The sequence below is a fragment of the Cryptomeria japonica genome, chromosome 8, assembly GCF_030272615.1.
Source record: "Cryptomeria japonica chromosome 8, Sugi_1.0, whole genome shotgun sequence".
NCBI classification, from domain to species: domain Eukaryota; kingdom Viridiplantae; phylum Streptophyta; class Pinopsida; order Cupressales; family Cupressaceae; genus Cryptomeria; species Cryptomeria japonica.
Genome location: NC_081412.1, coordinates 662,618,800 through 662,637,348, shown reverse-complemented (window position 1 = coordinate 662,637,348; position 18,549 = coordinate 662,618,800).

Below are 18,549 nucleotides of genomic sequence, written 5' to 3'. Positions count from 1 at the left end.
ATGGAAGATTATGTTGATGACACCCTGGTAAAGACTATGAAGAGATCTACGCGCATTCAAGAGCTAGGCCTCATATTAGATCGAATGGAAATATTCAAGCTCCGCTTAAATCCAAAGAAATGTGCATTTGGGGTAACATCAGGAAAATTGCTTGGGTACATAATATCCAGAAAAGGAATTGAGGTTGACCCTGAAAAAGGTCCAAGCTATAATGGAAATGCCACCACCAAAGAATATCAGTCAGATGAGAAGTCTACAAGGCCGTCTTCAGTCCATAAGGCGTTTTATATCTCAGCTAGCTGACAAAGCTCAACCCTTCACAAAGGTATTAAGGAAAGGGATTCAATACAACTGGGATGAAAATTGTGAACGAAATTTACAACAAATCAAAGAAAATATTTCTAATCTACCCATATTAATGCCACCAATTCAAGGTAAGCCACTAATCCTGTACATATCAGCTACGGATACTTCACTGGGGGCACTTCTGGCACAACAGGATGACAATAAAAAGGAACAAGCTATCTATTACATCAACAAAATATTGGTGTCATATGAAATGAATTATACTATAATAGAGAAAGCATGCTTAGCTTTGGTCTTTGCATCACAAAAATTAAGGCATTATATGTTGGCACACTCTATTAAGCTGGTAGCCAAGATTGATCCACTCAAGTATCTTCTCAGTAAAGCAACGCTTACAGGAAGACTGGCCAAATGGGTCATGGTCCTTATAGAATTTGACATTGAATATGTGGAACGTACAACCATCAAAGGACAGGTTATTGCAGACCAACTTGCCGAAGCTCCACTAGAAGACGATCAACCTCTACATATAGAATTCCCAGATGAATCAATCATGCACCTTACTAAACAATCATGGAAGATGTTCTTTGATGGGTCTTTCACTCAACATGGTTCTGGTGTCGGGATACTATTTATTACTCCCTAGAAATACTCAATTCCAAAAGCTTACAAACTTCTCTTCCCTTGCACAAACAACATTGCAGAATATGAAGCTTTGGTAAATGGGATTAAGCTGGCCATCGAGTGGAAGATCATGGAATTACACATCTATGAAGATTCTCAACTCATTATCAACCAGATTAATGACCTATATCAGACGAGAGATGAGAAACTGATGCCTTACAAGTGGATGGTGGATGACCTCAAGAAATATTTTACCTCTGTATCATTTCAGCAAATCCCCAGAATAGCAAATAGAGCAGCAGATGCAATGGCCACTTTGGCATCTATACCACAGCTACAGGAGTCTAATTTTTGCTTTGAATTCCTGGTGGAAGAGTTACAATACCCTGCCTATGATTCTCCCGAGTCCCAGGTAGTCTATTTTATTATTGGACATGACTCATCTCGTTATAGCCACATTTTCTCTTACCTACGTAACCAAGTCGTCCCTGCTAATCTTTCCCGAAATGAAAAAAGGAACCTAATCCGAAATGCGTCACGGTACGTCATCATTGCTAATGACCTATTCAAGTGAGGTTTAGATAATACTTTGCTTAGATGTCTAGAAACTGAGGAGTCCCAATGCGCATTATCCAAAGTTCATGAAGGTGTTTGTGGATCCCATTCGAACGGTCTAACTTTAGCATGAAAACTACTCAGGGCTGGCTACTACTGGCCAGACATGGAGGAAGAAGCTATAAAATTTGCTAAAACCTGCAAAAAGTGTCAGCTGCATGGACACCTTATACACGCTCTAGCAAGGGATCTCATACCCTTTGTGACACACTGACCCTTCCAATAGTGGGTGTTCAATCTGATAGGCCAAATATATCCTGCGTCATCTAATGGACATAAATTTATTATCACTGCCACTGAGTACTTCACTAAGTGGGTAGAAGTGGTTCCGCTCATCAAACCGGAAAACAAGTAGCTCTATTTATTCTTAACTATATCATCTGCAGATATGGTATACCTTCATCAATTATAACAGACAATGGAGGATAGTTTAAGAACAAAGATCTAGATGAACTCTGTGAGAAGTTTAAAATCAAACAACACTAGTCCTCAGTATATTACCCTCAAGGTAATGGACAAGCAGAGGCATCTAAAAAAAACCTACTGACTATCTTGCAGAGAACAATGAATAAATCCGGGAAGGATTGGCATCTGCAGCTCAATCCTGCACTGTGAGCTTATAGAACAAGTATTAGAACACCTACTGGGGCTACACCTTTTTCTTTGGTGTATGGGTCCAAAGCAGTATTACCTATTGAAGTAGAAATACCATCTCTAAGAGTTTCCTTGCAAGGTCTTGCTACTGATGAAGACTATAGAATATCTAGATTGCAAGAGCTCGAATTGCTGAATGAGCGTCGACAAATGGCATTTGATCATCTCAGAGTGTATCAAAACAGAATGTCCAAAGGATATAATAAGAAAGTTCAACACCGAGAATTTCAGGTTGGTGACTTAGTTCTAAAAGAGAATCCTAAAAATCAACAATTTTGAGATAACAAAGGGAAGTTTGAACCCAACTGGCTGGGTCCCTATATCGTTACTGCAACTTTTGGCTCTGGTGCTTATCAACTTTCAACATCAGAAGGAGAACAGCTCCGCAAACCGATTAACACCATCCATCTGAAGAAATTCTTCACCTAAATATTCTTTGCTCTAGCAGCTTTTACAATGGAAAATGTCCTGAAGAAATCATAAAAATCAGAAAATGTCCTGAAGAATTCATAAAAATCAGAAAATGTCCCGAAGAAATCATAAAAATCAGAAAATGTCTTGAAGAAATCCTAAAAATCAGAAAAAGTCCTAAAGAAATTCAAAAAAAAAGAAAAAAGAAAAATAAAAAAAAAACAAAAAAAGAAAAAAAGAAGAGAAAATGCCCTGGTGAAAACCTGGTAAATAGGCACCTTGGTAAAAAAAATAAAAAATGAATCTCTGCCAAGCAGGTGAAAACCTAGGAAACAGGCACCTCTTGTACTCAAGCGCTCCATCTATCAACGCAACATTGGCATTCCTGCTTTCCTGCATATTTGCTTTCGCTTGTACATATTTCATTCACTTTTGTGACATCCTAGTTCGTTGAAACCTTCATGGCTTGAAATCAATCAATGGCCTAGTCTTAGGTAATCAACAGAGCACATTACATGTCCTAAGCAGTGTCAACCAAGTCAACCTTACATCAGTGAAACCTGGTCGTCCACTCCGAGTCAGTTACCTGTCTCCTGACTACAGAAGAGTTTTATCACTAAGTTAACAAGCAAAACATTATTGAAAACAATCACTAAACAGTTTGAGCTATGCATGAAAATTTTCTTTGTGTGTTGTATTTTATATTGGTTTTCGATTATTATCCCTCTGAGTAACTCGAGGAAGTCTATTGTGACCAAGAGGAGCAAGGACTGGGGGCATAATATTTTCTTGTTTTCTGCTTGTAGGAATGATTTCGAAGATCTGAAAACATCTAATCAGCTGGGTGTCTATGATAAGAGCCTTCACATTAAGGTGAAATCGCCACACATACCTCGACTCCGCTTATTTGTATGCTACAGGAAGGTTCCCATCATTTCTTTGTCTGTCTTGAGGGAATTTCTTTATTGTGCAATCCAGGTCCCTGCAAAATCTGTCCAAGGATATGAACGAAAAAAGGGTCATTGCGGACAAGATAATTAATATTGCACATGAAAAGAAAAGAACTCCAATCTGCCTGCTATAATTGTAAAACGCTCAATGATGAAAATTAAACTTTTCACAATCCAATGACTAGGTTTAGATTGCATTTTACATCTCATCTTGCATTTCATTCTGCATCTTGTGAATGTAGAGTGATTTCAGTATGGTAACACTAATCTCTGTATCTTCTAAATGAGAGTTAGAAGCTTCATCATTTCTCAGCTAAGTGGTCTCTTTTTCATCATCATTTCTCCGATCGAGTACTTGTGTATTGAGATGTTAGCTGCATACATGAGCATTTAATATAGATTCATACATTTCATTATTCACTCATCTACATTCATCTTATTGCATAGAAAAATGAAAAATTTGCATTACTCATTACTCATTCACATTCATTTATTTGCATATGAAAAGAAAGAAAGAAAACATCCATATTCCATTTGCATTCATTCATCTATACTAAAAAGATATGCATACATATAGAATAAAGCATATAGAACAACATCTCATAATCCATCAACACAAGTACGATGAAATCAAATCACGAGCTCGTAAATCGGCTGTCCCGTCCCATTTCAGGATCGAAATTGAAATCTGATGTCAACTCTCTCATCGAAATTTCAGAATTTGGACCACTTAGCGCTCTTTTCATCAAAGCTTATTCTTTCTTCTAATTGCACTCAATTTCTCGTTAATCAATGCTGAATCTGAATTTAATTTCTGCAAATCAACTTTGCGCTCAATTTCTCGCAATTTTTTTTTTTTAAATTCCTCTGATTTAATTTGTGCTCAAAACAACTTATTATCGCTAAAAATTGCCTATAATCATCATGTACCCTCATTATCTTTCGATTTCGCCCCTGAGGGGGCATACTCATGACCTTATGACCTTACATCTTCAAACATCGAGAAAATTTTCAAATCTTCATCGAAAGTCAAGCAAAAATATTTTTCAACTAAAATCAATCAAATAAGACCTCATCGCTAGGGGCATCTCAACTTCATCAATTTATATCAAGTTGAGATTTCTGAATCGAATCAATCTCTAGGGGCATATTAGTTTCATTGCTTCATATCAAACTTGTATTTGTCTTTTATCTGAATCAATCTCTTAACGTTAAGGAGTTTCTTTGATCACGCTAAATCTAAGCAGGTGTTCAGTATTCGTTTCTTGATCAAGCTGAATAGTTTATCTTTATCGTATCTTGATCAATCAAGTTCAAGATCGATTTTTATCATCACTCACTGTGTCTAGATCAATCAAGTTCTAGATCAGTAAGATCCACTTCTTGATCAATCAAGTTCAAGTTCGGTATCTTTTGTTTTCTATCGTTCCTAGTTCAATCAAGTTCGGGATCGGTATCGCTTTAATCATACTTCATTTAGCTTTGTCACTTCGAATCAAGCTAAACACCTCGCTTTTTAATCTAGTTCATGATCAATCAAGTTCAGAACTGGCATCTCCTCAACATCAACTATTCTTTGAACCAACACGTTGCTCGCACATTAATTCAAAGAGGGGCAAATGTAATACCCTAAAAATGGTCATCTAAACCATGAGCCCCTAATCTCGACAATGTCACTAAGGTCCTAACCAAAGGCAATTAAGTAAATCTTGCGCACACAATTAATTTCTAAATCATTAAATGTCACATGGCAAAATTAATCAACCAATATTAATTAAATATTTATATTTAATTAATTAAATAATTCCAAGAAAATCATTTTAAACAATTATCTTATTTATTTTATTAAATATCCTAGCATATTTAATTAAATAAATCAATTTGCCATTAAATCAAGAAAGAGAAATTCAAATAAATCAATTGAGCACAAATCTTCAAAAATGGAAATGTAGCGTCGTAAATTATACGCACTTGCTAGGGTGGTACAATTTCACACCTAGTTTAGCACCCGCCTTGGTGCATTTTACATTTTGCATTGCATTTCTCCTTTAGCACTTAATTAATCAAATTAATTAGGTCTAAAGTCCTATTTCACCATTCTCCACATCATAAAGTTGGGCCCTTTCGTTAAAGTGTGCCCTTTTCATTTTATTCCTCCAATACATCATTCAATCAAAAACCCTAATTAGGTCCTATTTTGAACTTGGGGGCTTGGTTTCGGGGGTCAAAACATCTCGAAATCACCTGTAGCTTCGGGATTCTCTCTAAAATCATCATATCCGACGGCCCTGAAAATTTGGTGAAAAGCTGTCGGGACCGTGGCGCCCAGAGTGCACATGGTCCCGGACATTTTTCCCAAAATTTTAGGAGCACAATCCAATCATAAAATAAAGCTTAACCCCAAGAAATTGGCGGGAAATTCAATCTCTAGGTCGGCCAAAAGATGAAATTATGACCTAGGGTTTCATACATAAGAGCTCTCTTTCTTCATTTGAAGGGATCCGATTTTTGTTTTCAAGAACCTCATATGCAGCGAAAGAGCAGATCTTTGAAGACTTCAACAACATTCAACATCCCTCTATCAAGCATTTATCAATTTCATTCATTCATTTAGGGCTTGGAAGACATTGAAGAACAATAGGAGATTACCGATTGAGGATTGGCTTGTACCCCTCCCTTGGGGGTTGGGTATGCTTTCATGTTGTTTTCATGTCTTTGCATAAGCTTCAATACATCACTTATTCATGCTTTAGATCACTTTGCATCTTGATTTAGAGCATTTACATCATCATTTACAAGCAATTAGGGTTTACTTTCTAGGTTGCTCTAGTTTGCTTGCTTGCATTTTAGGATCTTGCACACACACAATACATTTTACAATACAACTTGGCTATTTGTGGAGGTGGAAATCACCGAAGCGGGGGTTTGACTAAGGCAAAACCCTATATAGCCGTCCACACCCTTTTCAGATATAAGTGCAGGTTTCGGGACTCGGATGACGCCGCAGGTTACAGATCCGGGAAAAGCAGGTCGAGACAGCACTCCATACCAAATTGCAGAGCAAAAGACCTGGACAGGGGCGTGGGGCACCCTGGTCCTGCTAGGAAAGGGGCGCTGGGCACCCTGGTCCCTAGGACAGAGGTGCTGGGTGCCCTGGTCCTCCTGACAGACAGCATTTCCGACAGTTTCCAGAGTGCAAGACAGCAGTTTCCGGCACAGTATCAGGACAGTGGCGCCCACGCCCCCGTCCTGAACATTTTCAATCACATTTTGACTCCGGGTACGCATCTGCATTCTTATTTCGTCCTTGTATTTACCGCTGTTCATTGTTTAATCTCAATTCTGTAATCTTGTTATTAGTTCGTACGTGCATTTTGGGATTAGGACTTGAACTTGTATCATTTTATCTTTCAATTACAACAAAGGAATAGAAATCCTAACAGGTAGCCTGTGGCTCTCTCTTTCACAAAAAGAAGTAGCCAATTGTGTGATACCTCTAGGCTCTTTCGTATTCCGTAATGTGTGTCAAAAGGTAGGATTAGGGCACGTTAACCTAGTCTCGCTTTTTCCCCTACACAGGAAATAAATCAAAAAAAGGAATTAATTGACCAAGAAAGAATTAAAAATTTGAGAAAAGAAATCAATTGGAGATAATCTTGAAAACCAAATTAAAATTTGATAAATAATCTCAAAGAAAGCAATTAAAACAATTAAATATTAAAATTGAATGAAAGAGAGAATAAATCAGTTTTTTCTTGATTTTATCTTAATTTTAGTTCAATTTCCTTTAAAACTGAGAAAAGCATCCAATCACATCAATTCACTTGGATTGTGCTTCCTCTTGGAAAATCTTGACCGCTCATCATAATTTGATCTCAGTCATTGGTTTCTTTCTAAATTTTCTATAAATTCAGGCTCTCATCTCTCATTAAAAAATCCTGGAGGCTGGAGAATATATTGTTATTATACTGTTTTTGCTCTAGACTCATTGATATATTGCATGTTAATTATTTCATATTGATTAAATCATTTAGCTCATTTATTGCTTAAATCTTGTTAGATCAATATTGCATCCATCTAGCATTCATCATGCTCATATAGATTAAATCCTTCGTCTTGATGTTGTCTAGTCACTGGTATTGCTTATAATCTGAGAGCAATCTTATACTTGCATCTTTTAGAAGGCAATGGGTCGATTTGTTATGGTTTTCATATTCATGTTTATATCTGTCTAACCATGCATGTAATGACTTGATTGAAGTGTTGTGTATTGCAAATACATATACAAGTCCACTTTTCACACACACAAGCATTACCTTTAGTAAAACCAAGCTTCAAAAGATATTTGTCCAATCTAGCAATACCAATCTCTAGGGGCTTGTTTCAATCCATATAATGCTTTCCTTAACCTGCAAACCATGTTTTTATCAGCTGAAAGTGAAAAACCATCAGATTGCTCAATATAAACTTCCTCTTCAAGATCTCCATTAAAAAATGCACATTTTAACATCCATTAGATAAACCTTGTATTTCTTATGGACATCATAAGCAAGAAATAATCTCACAGCTTCAATCCTAGCTACCGAAGAAAATGTCTCATCATAATCAATTCCTTCCTTCTGAGAATATCCTTTACATACCAATCTAGCCTTATTCCTCACAACTTGTCCATCCTCATTCAGTTTATTCCTAAGAACCTATTTAGTTCCAATAACATTCTTCTTTTTAGGCCAGGGAACTAAAGTCCATGTGTTCTTTTCAATTTGATCTAATTCCTCTTCCATAGCTTTCATCCAGCATTCATCTTTACAAGCTTCAATAACTAATGCCGATTCAACTTGAGAACTTAAACATACCTCATAAGTTGTCAACCTTCTTCTTGTCATCACTCCTTTGTTCTTGTTTCCAATGATATGATCTTCAGAATGATTCAACCTTACATACTGAGGTGTCTTCTGACTTTCTGTTTTCTTGCTCTGATCTTCAGTTAGTTTTGAATTTTCTGATACTGTCGGAGTAACTGGTTCAATATTTTGTTCCAGTACAGGTGCTACTAGTTCAGTTATGATCATCTCCACTTCTGGTTCTCTCTCATAAGTTCTGATTTAACCTTTGTACAACTCATCCACCTTGACATTAGCGCTTTCCACAATTCTCTACAATATCTTGTTATAACATCTATATGCTTTTCTTTCATTAGAATAACCGATAAATATACCTTCATCACATCTAGGATCAAACTTTCCAATGGAATCGTCTCTTTTGATATAACATTTACTACCAAAGATTCTGAAATACTTAACTGAAGGTGTATGACCAAACCATAACTCATAAGGTGTCTTAATAGTGTCTCCTTTGATATGAACTATGTTGAATGTGTATACCACCGTACTCACAACTTCTCTCCAATAGATATGATGCAGATTAGCTTCCATCATCATAGTTCTAGCCGCATCCAAGATAAACTGTTCTTTCTTTCCACAACACCATTCTGTTGAGGTGTTCGGGGGCTAGACAATTGTCTCCTTGTCCCATGCTTCTCACAATAACTGTTAAATTCACCGGATGTGAATTCACCACCTTGATCTGACCTTAAGCATTTAATCTTCAACCCTGTCTTTGTCTCAACTTTAGCTTTAACGATCTTAAACTTTTCAAAAGCCTCAAATTTCTCCCTTAGAAAAGTAACCCACATCAATTTAGAATAGTCATCAATGATTAGCATAAAATATCTATCACCCTGAAAACTCTTAAGTCTAGAAGGACCACATAAATCAGTATGAATAAGATCAAGAACATCATTATATTTATCTTGTATACTCTTAAAAGAAGTTATGACCTTCTTTCCCAATTAACATTCCTTACATACTAGATTATAGGGCTTCACAATCCTAGGTATATCTCTAACAACCTTAGTTGAACTGATCTTTACAATGCAATCAAAATTCACATGACCCCCGTTGCAATCTCCAAACTTGATTTGTTAATGATTTTGCAATTTCCATCCTTGAACTATAATTGAAATCCCTTATCCACCAATTATCCTACACTCAAAAGATTATGCCTTAAAACTTGAACATAATAAACATTATCAGTATTATGCTTACCATCCAAAGATATAGTTCCTCTTCCTCTGACCATGCATGCTTTGTCATCTCCAAATCTAACCAGTCCACCATCAAATTTTGACAAAGATAAAAACTTCCTTTTATCTCTAGTCATATGATGTGAACAACCACTATATATCACCCATTCATCCTTGTCTTCAATTTTAGCAGCAAGAGCCTTTTCCTCATTTTGAACAACAGGTACCGGAGCATCTTCCTTAATAGCCAAAAATACCCATTCCTTATCACTACCAGATCCACTAGCCGAATCTTGTGTCAGTTCATCATCAGAATCAGTTACACCTTCCTCATCTGCATAGTAACATGATTTGTCTTTGTTTCTCCTACACTTATGCTTATTCTGATAATCATGTTAGGCCTAAAAGATCTTCTAGCTCTCTCTTCAAATCTTGAATTCCTCTCAAGACATCTAGATGCAAAATGACCTATCTTATTGCATGCAAAACATTTAAAAGGTGATTTTCCTTCATACTTACTTCCAGCAAGACCTTTAGGTACTCTTCTAGAAAATAGGGCTTCAAGTTGCTCAAACTCTTCATCTTCTTTCTTCATTTCATACAGTTCCTTCACATATAAATCTTTCCAATCACTCTTGCCAGTTGATAATGTAGGTGCATGAAAAGTAGATTCGGTCTTTTCAGCTCCTTGAGGACCAAATTCTTCAAGCTCAAAAGCAAACAATTTTCCAACCAAAGTATACCGGTTAACAAAAGTGTTAGCCATTGTTCTCAACTCATTAATTGTAGAAAGCCTTCATCTTGTAAACCGGTGCAAAGCTCTCAAAAATTTAGAAACACTCTCATCTTCGCTTAAAGATCAACCACAACACTAAATTCCCATTACAATTTCATTAACTCTTTCCATGAAAGCAGTAATCCTTTCATCTTCTTCCATATTTAGGTTCTCATACCTTACCCGGTAATCATCAAGTTTAACAATTTTAACAATAGGGTCACCTTCATTCAAAGCTTCCAAGTTATCCCATATAGCCTTCGCATTAGATTGGTCACTTAGTCTCATAATCTGTTGATCAGAAAGTGCACTCAAGAGTGCTTCTCTATCTCTACAATCATTTTCAATATTCTTATCCAGGCTTGTCGAAGGAAGATTGCCAGATGTCGGATTATGAGGAGTATAGCCTTTCTCCGTGATCTCCCAAATTTCTTTCCCAATACATCTCAAATGAGTTTCCATCTAAATCTTCCATACTCTATAATTTGTCGAATCAAGCTTAGGGGTTTCTCCCCGGAAAACATATGCAGTTGAATTATTAGTTGCCATAGGATCTTCCTCAAGCAGTCAAGCTTCTGCAAAAGAGAACCAAGCTCTAATACCAATTGTTAGGATAACCGGTGGACAACTGAGAGGGGGGGCGAATCAGTTGTCAACAGATTATTAAAATGTAAGCTCACAAAACCTTCTACCATAATGCATAAACCAAACAATAAATCCAACCGGTGACGCATTGGGAGCATCAACCAACACGTTACACAAATTGGTCCATAACCTAGCATAATAACCACCAGACCTAAAATAGGTCTCCATAAGACAAATGAAACACCACCGATCAACTATAACACGAACAAGATAACCATCAACATCTTGATAACCTTCTAGAAGCCGCACCAACACCACTTATCGGATTCATCAAAAGATCTTCATCAAAGTGTTGTCAATAAAACCCTTACCTGTGACCAAAAGGTTTACTAGAACAAAATATAGCATCCAAATCATCAAATCCCGAACCAACTGAATGTGATGCATGTCAGGAACACGTGAATAACCAACCCAAGCCAATACCACAAGCAGAACCATATCAGAGAATACTAAAGATGGTCTCTAGATCAATATCTTAGTCCAACCACTCTATCGGAAGCCGATAGACAACAAACCAGCTAGTGTTGACATCAATGCAACACATAATCAATTCCTCGAAATACTAACTATTATCTTGAACTGCATGATTTTGTGTTGGTGTAGGCATAGAAGCATTAGGAATAGGATTAAGTGATGGAATATGTTGCATCAAAGAACCATTAGCTAGAGGCACTTGATTAGTCATCATTTGAATCCCTAAGCTAGGCAACAAACCATACCTTATCTATCTCATCTCTTTATTTGCACTCACCGCTTTTGCATAAGCCTCAAAAAAATTCACCTTCATTAGGAATTTTCAAGTTACAAACATTGATTTTAAGGGGTCTAAAGCTGCATAATACACTGATAATGCAACCTTATTGGTCAATGTATATGGAGCTTCTAACTTAGAGTAAGCTCTATGAAACCTATCATTGAAACAACTTATTGGTTCATGTGGTTCTCTACAAATTAAGGTAAATTGATTATATAATATTGTATAATCAATTGGAGCTTTGAAATGAGATAAAAAAGCATTTTCCAGTAAATCACAAGAAGTAATGGATCCCATAGGAAAATTGATGTACCACACATATGCCTCATCACTTAAGGTATAAGGGAACAACCTGCAAACCACATCTTCAAGAGGAATGTGAGCTCTTACATATATATCTTTGAAGATACAAAGATGTTTTCCAACATCACTATGAATTTGAAAATTAGGGCACAATTTGTTTGGATTTTTAGGCAAGTCGTGGTAATTGGCAAATCTAATAGGTGAGTTAGCATTAAAGAAAGCCATCGGTCGTGGAAGAGATGGGGCTTGCACCTAGCTAACAAGAACTATAGGGAGTTGAGGTAAGAACATATTATATGAGGTTGGTATGGGACCGACTGAGTTAGCCCTAGGCATGCAGTTATTCCTCTTATTTCGTAGTTCCAAAAATTGAAATCCAAGCTCACAAGGCATAGATCTAGTTACTCTCGTATACTCCAGCTTACTAATTCTAGTAGAATAAGATTTTTGGCCCTCCTTCTAGCACCAAATCTATTGATGTAGAAGTCACCTTCACTTTAACGTGGTAAATTTCCCTTTAAAGTTTAGCCTACTTTCTTGAAAGATTAATATTTTTACTAATCCCAAGGCTCAAAAATATCAGTTCTTTATTTGTAGTATGCACTCAGGGTTGATACATCAACTATTAATATAAGGGGCTCCAATGTATTCTACTAGGATTAGTTCAACAAAATTACAAATTTCTAGAGTAGATTGTTTTTGTTCACTTAATCTCGCTTCACTTCACAATAAATAGAAAAAAGATATGAATGTAAAGAATAAAACTACTTCTATATTTCAGTTCCACAATTAAACGACTCTTGAAAATGTTGAATTGAAGAGAATATAGATTTTACAAGCAACCATAACATAACTCATAATTATCTACAAAACTGTGCAATCTTTTTTAGTAAATTATTTTCCAAAATCAAATTACTATAATTGATCAATTAGAAAAATTCTAGTAGTTGTTGTTGAAGGCTATTACATAACTTTGGGCTTATTTATGGAGCTTTGTTGTTGTATAATGATCATATATGTAAATAAAATGATTAAAGAACCTAGAAGAATAGGCCAAAACATTGTTGTAGGTAACCTCGATAGGGAAAATGTATATCCTACACGAGGGAACAATTAAATGTTTGCTACTTAGGGTAATGAACTTCACAACATAGTTGCTAGTAAATTGGTAGATAATTAGTCTTCAAAGGAACGACTTGACAATTGGGGAAATGGAGAATTCTAAAACCTTTCACCCTTAAATTGATGCTTTGGATCAAGAAATTTTACATTAAGGGTTTTTGTGGCTTCTTTATAGGGATTGTTAATAAAAAAAAATGCAACAAAGGTAGCTTTTGAGATAGTTTTCACAACATGTACAATGAATTTCCTCTTTGTCAAGAGGATTTTTTCTTATAAAGATGTGTTAGCTTGAGTTTTTCTATAATGGAAGTCTATTGAACATATGATCAAACCAATTTGGATCCTACAAAGCAAGAAGATTGAGAACTCAAAAAAATATCTAAAAAGGAATCAAGTAAGGTAGTCCTCCATTAGATCTAGCATATGGTTAAGGTTCATGTCACATCCCCATAAACCTTATATTTTCTTTTGTGTTAAATGCTTAAGGTTTTGATGTAATTTAGACTAAAATGAAAATCCTAATTATATCATGCTTGATATTTTTAACTATAGTTAAGACCTAATGTTTCAAGCTATAAACTTAATATTTGATAGTTAATTATTACCATGTTGAATAAATAAAAGTTATGAAATGAATGTGTTGTTTTAATGTACAATGCGATTGTATCTATACATATGTGTTATATTTTTAGACTAACCAAATACTAACATTTTGTAGTGATGTATGTATAAGAATTGAATTTAGTTATACAGATACCTAAATGAACCTAACAATTTATTTTGAGAACAATCCTTAAACTTTATAGCCTTGCCTTACAACTAGGAGGTCAAGTCACACTTAATAGACCACCTGACTGTGAATCTCCTTGCCAATTACAAGTAAAGTATTTAATTCACACTTAATAGACCATCACTTCACTCTAGAAGGCTGTTCAATTAAACCTCTCATTGTCTCATAGACATTCTACATGAACCATCAATGGATGAATTTGCAAGCTATCGATTGAGTGAATAAATATTGCAACATAGTCTAATTGATTTTAAGGTGTTTAAAAAATGAGATTAACATATAAAGATTATCTTAACTGACCGAATGACATTCTTAAACATTCAAGTTAGAAACTACACATAAATAGATTTACACCAACCATGCAGTAAGGAGAGGGCGACTATATTCAGGGATAGTATTTTTTCACAGTTGTATTCTGCTTGTGTCATCAGATTTTCACAATTTATTAGATTAATGCTATTATTTCTGAATTTGATTGCGTTAGATCATCTGTTCATTCTGATCCGTGTATAGACACTTCGGTAAGGAGACAGTCCGAGTTAAGAGGGCATGGCGTGAGTGTGCAGAAGTATGGAGTAGGGCAAGGAAGAAGGGTCGACAGTGCCATATAGGGAGCATGACGACCCTCCAATCCTCTAGAAATTTGCTGCTACGGATGCAGGACAGCGCGCAGAATGAAATAGACTTGCGTTCCTCCATAAATCTGCAATTTCAGGCTCTGTTTTGTGAAGAAAAATGCAGAGGAAGGCGTGATAACAGGCGATCTGGATTGTGGCGTGGGAGAGAAAGGCAGAGGGAAGGCGTGAATAGAGGTGACTGGGGTTGAGGCGAGTTGCAGAGGTGTGTAGACGGCGGGCGGGCGATAGTAGGAGTATTTCTTCAGACATAATACACCTTAAACAATGCTGGGCTTGGAATACGTCTGCCACTAAGAATAAGGTTCTTAAAGCGCTGGTATTTTCTTCCTATTTTTTCTTAAATGCCAATTCAGATAATATACCTGAACCCCTAGAAATTAGAGAGCGATTGAGTTTTTTATATGTTTTTATGATAGTTTTTTATATGGTTAATGCGAGATTCATAATGTTGCGTTGAGTAATGGTTTTCCATTTGATGTTTGTGATAAAGAGGGCAAGGAAGGGTATGAGCCTTAATAAGTGTTGTTCATTTCTATTAAGTTTATTGACTGTATGTTAAGGGCAGATGTTTATTGAGAGATGCTCACAAGGTGTTTAACAGAATGTAACAATGAAGTGATCACTTTGTTTTACTATAAGCAATAATGGGTTCCCACCCAAAAGGGATTGACTATTGTCAACGTACTCTTTATCTTTGTCAAAATGAAGCCTTGAGTTCTAGGTTGGAATTTACGAAACCATGGTTGATTGATTCCAATTTTGGATAGCATAAATTATTTTAAATTTTGTTAGGAATTTGTTTAAATGGTCCTACATGGTTGGAGTTCTCGAGATGCTTGGTAAAAGTTGGTCTTGCTTTAATAGCTGTGTGAAAAATGAAAAAAATAATAGCTAAGTCTAGCTTATAACCACCATTCAGCTAAGTTGGTTTTTTCTGGTTTTTACTTATGAGCTGTGAACTGTGCTATCTAGGAACAAAATTAAACAAAAGTTAAACAATTGGATAAGTATTACATTGTGATAATTACTATCACCATAGCTGCAAATATATCCTCCACCGTAATAACTGCTAACCCTCATCCATTTGCCAGTGCTGATATAAGGTTTAGGGCATAGTGTCATTAACATGACTGGTTGTAAAAGAAAACACTAAGTTGAAGAAGCCTGCAGCGAGCCTTTACACTTATACCATTCCAAGTGACAAGATTGTTATTACAATTCCTGAAGTTAGTGGAAACTGACTCAGAATCATCATTCTATTGTCGCCAAGAAACCAGGATATAAATGATAGAATTAGAGCATTGGAGTCTTTGCTAAGGAAAAGATGAATGAAATATTTTCTGGTCACTTCTGCCTATATATCCAGGTAGATAGTGTGAAAATAAACAACACGCAGGATATTCATTAGTTCTTTCAGATAGGAGGCAAGGTGTAACACGTTATGGAACTGGTGCACCATTTAGTTGTAAGCTGTAGAGTTTGAGAATTATATCGCCAGATCACCTTGATTGTATGAGTTTTATAACTTGAGGAAAACCTCACATAAATTTTGTAGAGAAAATCTAATAGCAATTAAGTTCTACTAATCTGCTGATCAATTGGCTGTCCTTAGTTCTGCTTAACCATCTATTTTGGTAGTTCGTGCTTGCATGAAGTTAAGAAAGGAATTACCAACATTTTTGTACTAGTCCTGTGGTATATGACACTAAAAATGATTAACAAATATGAAGAAATAAAACTTTTGTATATGAACCTTGTGTGAATCAGTGGCTCGCTAAGGACCCTTGAGGCTCTGCCTGTTCTAAAGTCGAGGAATTAAGTCTTGCTAATTTTCTGTGGTTTTTATCAATGGGTATTCACTGCCATAGGTACTGTATGCCTAAATAAATAAGTGGATGGTGTTACCTTGACCCTCCTTTGGTCATACGAACCTTTAAACTAATGGGAAAGCTTTAAATCTAGTAATATAATCATCAAGTTAAATCTGATTTAAATGAAGGCTGGTATAATATTAAATGTCAGAGTTACATTAAACCTATGCTCCCCCAAGTTTTTGGGACAGGGACGATGGGATGTGTTACTGGTATAGGGGTACTTTTTGGCCATTTTTTAGGGGACAATAGGGGACAGCTATTAATTTTTATTTTTTTTAAAGAGAAGAAATTTCAAATATTCATATGATAGCATTGATATAACATTCATCATAGACATTGTTTAACCTTTGTGAGCATGGATAGTTGAATAGGAATTATGATGTTCTCTATATATACATATGAGCATGAGTTAATGATGGCATGCTTGACTCGTGTGTATATTCAAGATATGGATTTGTTATTAAAATTTTCCTAAAGCCTTCAAGATTGCATGTTTTGTTGTCAAACTCATTAACAAAGAGGAAAAGTTTAGTTAAGAGATAACTGGTTATGTTCCAATTTGACCTTAGATGGGATTGTTCTATGAGTTATTTGTGCAAATGCATTTTTGCATTATGAAAATGACATTTCTTGCCAATTATGTTTTAACTCATATTCAACAATATAATGACTCTAGCATGCCAACTTTGTCTTTGTCAGTCTTTGTATACGATAAACAAGTTGTCCAATGTATTTTGTAGATTTTGTGATCACGTTTCACCTTTGATCTATTACTTAGTTAGACTTATAGTTTGATGGGGGTTTGGGGGCAATGCCTCCAACAGGGTTGAGGGGCAACACCCTTGGTACGTTCCTTGTCATGACATAGGACAGGGTCAAGGGTGGAGCCTTTGCCACCAATCCCAAATTAACACCTTCAGAACCACACAACTTTCATGCCGAACACCATTTTTTATGTTTTTTAACAAATCCTACTGCACATGTCATAAACCAAACAAGCATTGAAAGGTTGTAAGTTTTTTTAAAAAGTAATTGAAATTGTCCTTTGGTATGTTAGAGGATAGCTAGCCGTCCAACAATGTACCCTACAATTTTTTTGAAGTTGAAGGATATTTCCTAAATTTTGACAACAAAGGGGATGGGGAGGGCAAGTTTCCCAGGCGTCCCCCAGATGAGGGTAAAAAAGTAGGGGACACATCCTCAAGGAGCACTGCATTAAACCAATATTTCTATTGTAGACTATGGCTCACCTCTCACTAGTCCACTAGTATCCTTGTATTTGAAGAAGCGATCTCACATTGTTATTCCTTGATAATATGTTTAACACCTTTACCCTTCCCAACTTTGTGTATACTTGTGATGACTAAACATGATGAACAAAGTCAACCTGAAAATATAAGGGTTGGATAATTCCGGTTCATACTAGTATCTGTCTGGAAGGCTCTATAATAATCTACCTTTAGTTACCTCAGTCAATTATTCGTTCACTTTAGAATGCTTGTTAGGTTGAATCAAAATGCAGCTAGAATCGCAATTAATTTCAGGCTGTAGATGACCTAAGCTTGAACCTTGAAGATATTGGAGTAGTTATGTGCAATCATAATATAAAAAGGTAGGGGATGCATCCTCAAGGAGCACTGCATTAAACCAATACAATAATGGATCACCTCTCACTAGTCCATTAGTATCCTTGTATTTTGAGGAAGGGATCTCACATTCTTATTCCTTGATAATATGCTAATACATTTACCCTTCCCAACTATGTGTATACTTGTGATGACTAAACATGGTGAACAAGAAGGTCAACCTAAAAATATAAGGGTTGGATAATTCTTGTTGGAGTAATTAGGACAATATCTAATTTTTTAATTAATTAGGTCTTTTAATTACTTTATTCACTTAAGCTAAACTTAGGTGCTTTTTTCCTTTTATTAAATCAGGCTAATAATATCTCAAGTTGTCTCATTTATTATGATTGTGACTCTTGGCACTAGCTAATTTAA